Below are 4,763 nucleotides of genomic sequence, written 5' to 3' on the forward strand. Positions count from 1 at the left end.
GTTTCTTCGTTTTCTGCGGATACACTTTCCGTCGAGACTCGACCCGCCATGAACCTCCACGCACCGTTCGGATCAAATTCGTAAAGTCTTTTTAGTAGCTCCGGCTTCGTACCCCTCTGCGAAAGACCGGCCTGTCTTAACGTTTCCTTCAATTGCAAAACCGTAAATTTTTCGCCTTTCATAATTTTTTAAATCTTCGAACCGTTAACGTCTTTGATCAGTACACAAGGTCGAGGACAACACTCTCACCACACGAATGTTTCCCCTCAAAGGTCGTGACTCAATAATAAACAAGATAGTTCGTAAAAATTCGTTACGACCACGATTTTTTCCGTCAAGTCTCTTCTTAATTAATACAAGCCGATATACTGTCCAACTAATCGTTACCGAAATGCGCGCTAATCTCGTAAATCCTGTCTCTTAATTTCCTTCCGAATGTACGAGTTGTATCCCACGTCTGAGAAATTGTAGATCAAAAAATTTTTAAAAGAAAGGAAGAGTTTGTAGTTGTCAGGATCGGATCTTTACTTCGAAACTCTCTTATATTATTCTTCTTATACGTCTGATCCAAGGATCTTTTTATATAATGGTTTATTATAATTATAGAATAATTTTAACACTTCGACAGTTTTACGAAAACTTTAAAAATAGATATAACTTTGTGTCACGACCTTCTTCGCCAACGACTTATCGCAGAATGCTCTCCAAAACAGTCGTATCTGTTTTTCGGTCCCGCTGGACCCCACACCTCACCTATTCTTCCCACTGCCAGCCCATTCCCGTCAAAACCTAATCGCTTGTTGTTTAGGCTCTCCTTCTCGAACTTTCGATTATTTGTTTTTAAATGTTATTTCGCTTACAATATGAAAATATCTAATAAAAAATATAAAATATGAAAATATACAATATAAAATAGAAAATATAGAGATAAAAAAAAATTAAAATAAGGGGAGGGAGGGAGAGCGCGCCGCAGCATCTTCTGAAAAAAAACATCATTATTAATATCTTTAAAATTTTATAAAAATGATACAAATTATAAATACACACAATTCATGCAGAACTTCTTCGTTTATCACATGCGTGTATTAATTGTGTGAGAGACAAGTCGCTTTCTTCTCTCTTCTAAAAAGTCCATTCTTCTTTCTCTTTTCATCTGTAGCAGCTTCTGTTTTCGGAGATGCTTCATTTTCGCAACAACAGAATCCTCAAATTGTAAAAATTCTACTTCGGTATCTTCATTGATCACATCACATAAAAAGTTTATATCATTACGAATCTCAAAAAACAGTTTTAGCGATCTCGTATGAGTCTTTGGCAAACCAATTTCACGATTTCGCAAAAACTACACCACAGAAGTCACAGAGCCACCGAGGGCGTCGGAGCGTTCTCTTCACAGCATCTTATCGCGACACTTACACAATAATAGTTTTATTTTTCATACATTAGTCTTCTTTCGTACAAAACGGGCAAAAATTACACGATATTAATTGATACAGCGGTCATCCACCGCATTCATGTAAATCACGGATTTGTTGATAAATTTCACTTTGATGTGTGCGCACCACATCACTCCCAATCTGTGACCTCTCCGGTAATCGCATGAAACACGATATACAGTGTTTAACAGAAATCCCAGGTTTATAATAAAAAGATATAATGTACAGTCGTTTCATTTCATTATATGTACGGACCTGTGCATCACTTAACATATGAATAATAGGTTCTACAACATCATTAAAATCACTAGAATTACCATCAAGAACACTATCGTGTAAGGATTCTACATCTGAATCAGAATGCTCGGACGAAATGTTCATCGAATCGGACGACTCGGCAAACTCGAACGAATCGGACGACTCGAACGAATCGGACGACTCAGATGAATCGGACGACTCGAACGAATCGGATGAAATGTTCAAGTCATCCATAAGCACAAAGTTTTTTTTATCAGATACAGTCGGACCTCTTATCTTACGACCCTCTTATCCTACGACCGCGAAAGGGGAATTATACCCCCACTCAAATTTTTGTCGTAAAATCAGAGGTTTAAGGGTAAGATTCCGGACCGAAAATGTCATAGGATAAGAGGTCCGACTGTATAACAAAAAAAATGTCACAAGGATGATCGCAAACTCGCATTTTCTTCCAAACTCGCGCTTTCTTTATCAGATACGACAAAATTGTCACAAGGATGGTCGCAAACTCTTCTATAGTACACGCTTCTCCCAATTATATATCTTAACCTAGCATCTCTCATCTCCCTCTAACTCGAGTATTACGTCTCATCTACATCAGCATTTTTCAACATCTTTAGCAGAATGAATGTAGATCCAACTATATACATCATACGTTTTATAAAGAATAGGCGAAGAAAGAAATAATAAAAATCAGTAATAAAAACGGTAATTTATTTATTGCAAACATTATAGAGTAAATCATTTACAGTACATGTTAACAATTCACAATCTACAAGTGATTTGCCGTCAAACGCATCACTCTCACGTATCACTTTTACCGCATCGTAAACGTCAGTGATATTGTTGCGTTGCAAAACGCTAACAAATTGTTTAAACTTTTCATTAACAATATATGTATTCTGACACAGCCAGAAATGTATATGATTGATACAGTCTTCAAAATCGAATAAATGTCCCAATGTTTGCGGATGCATATACAAAGAATTATTAGATAATGTTAATTTAACAATCTTAGATTAGTTAATGTAATCATTTGGATAGATAGATCCCAGATCCATAATAGCTCACTTTCAGTCGATTGTACATGTCGTTCAATATCAGCACGGTTCTGCATCAATGAGTGCCAGGTAACGATAGGCAATACTATTTGATTGCCTCGGTTATCACCAATAAGTAATTCCACATATGACATAGCTCCGACGCTTATTCCAATCTCCAAGTATTTGTATGATGTCGGGGTTAGAGCATACCTTCTTCCCAAGATACGACCCGCGCGATGAGATTCGGATGAAATGTTACAAAATTTTAGAAAAATGTTATTAAAAATATATTAATATTAATATTAATAATATTAATAATAATATTAAAAATATTATTTAAAAATTAAAACTTACTCTTTCTTTGACAGAGTGTCCGTAATCGGGACGTAATAATTCATGCTGCTTCCTTTAGCGGAGACCACAAACGATTGACATGATACTAAATTATTTTAAGTATTAAAACACAATTTAGCACTACAAACTGCAATGTGGAGGGGGTTATTGTTCACAATTTAGCACTACAAATTGCAATGTGGAGGAGGTGATTGTTAATACAGCAAGCTTTTTTCTCCAAGCGCCTACATATATATACAGCTACTAATTAATAATTACATCATCTCCAAAGATTTTAGCTGAATGCGCTTAAAATTTCCATGCACCGAAGTACGACAGCACTTTCTGATAAAATCACACCTGAATATTCTAAATGTACATGACAAATTATCAAAAGTAACTCGCAGCTGCATGTAATTTGAAACTACAAATTATCCAAGCGCTGACGAATCTTACTAAAATGTTTAAAGTGTACGTGACAAACTGCAAAATTGTCAAGGTTAAATGACAACTATATGTAATTTAAAACCGCAAATCTTCCGAGCGCCGATGTACAGCTGCTAATATTTAAAATCCAGCAAAAAAATTTTTCGACATGACGTCATTGTTAGATAACAAATCACGAAATGCGTTATAACGGCTCCCACCCTGCGCGTGTTATCATCTGAGCAGATAGCTAGCTCGCCGGGATCGGGGTTTGTGTGCTGGGGGGAAAGAGACAACAAGCGAGTATGATGCTGAAATGTTTATTGTTAATGTTAGATTGCATACAGTGCGTGTGGATATGTATGTGTGTGTGTGTACTATTTACAATTTGACGCGGGCGAGTGTATGTGTGTGTGTGCGCGCGTGTGTGTGTGTGGGTATAAATTCAGTGGTCCGATTATCGCTTGCTTCGCCACGTTACTCTCGGCGCGCGCGTCCGCCCGTCGGAGTGGGCTATTTATAGCCGCACGGCGCGTGGCGGTTTTTTTTGTCTTCGCTTGGTTTCTTATCGCTCGGTTTTTGTTGTTCGGGCGCCGCTAGGTTTTTATATCGCGCGTGTCGGTGCGTTGGTAATACTCAGCGGCAATTGATTTCGTCATGATATCGGGACGGAGGAGCCTGGCGAGGGTGATTTGGTCATTGGAGGACGAGAATTTTCGTTAGGGGCAGCTCACTCTCTACCTCTGGACAGTGGCTCCGATGTTCGGGACGTAGGATGCTGTTCAGCGGGTTACCGAGAACTCTCGGTGGGAGCGGAGTACTCTCTTCTCCGGTTGCCCCGTGGGTCAGGGTGATCAGGATAATCCTGGCCGATCGAGAACTCCCGATGGTGGCGGAGTACGCTCCACCGCGGTCGTTCAGGATTGTCTAGGATTCGGAAATCTCTGTTAGCGGCTCGTGATCGCTGCGAGAGTCCGATCGGGAATGCTCCCTTTCGGTCGGATCGTTGGTTTTTTATTCAGGTGGAGTTGCCCCCTTCTTCCACGATGATTTGTTTATCGCATCGGCTGTTTTTGACGTTTATTCGGCTTCGGGCGTGTTCGGACCCGGTCGGCGGCGTCCGTTGTCTCGACGAGCTTCGAGGTTATGTCGCGCGCTCGGGTGAGTTCGGGGCCGGTCAACTCGGTCCCCGAGCGGGACTTAGTCTCTCGCTCGCCGAGACCTGCGGGTCGGAATGTCGTGAGAGAATTAAAGAAGGGCGCAGGGC

General features: G+C 40.0%; 1 pseudogene; it reads right to left on the reverse strand.

Moving 5' to 3' along the window:
- Positions 1-2,407: 2,407 nt before the first annotated feature.
- On the reverse strand, positions 2,408-2,988 carry LOC140670041 (uncharacterized; annotated as a pseudogene).
- Between the last annotated feature and the right edge of the window lie 1,775 nt (positions 2,989-4,763).

This window comes from Anoplolepis gracilipes, chromosome 1 (assembly GCF_047496725.1).
Source record: "Anoplolepis gracilipes chromosome 1, ASM4749672v1, whole genome shotgun sequence".
Lineage (NCBI taxonomy): Eukaryota > Metazoa > Arthropoda > Insecta > Hymenoptera > Formicidae > Anoplolepis > Anoplolepis gracilipes.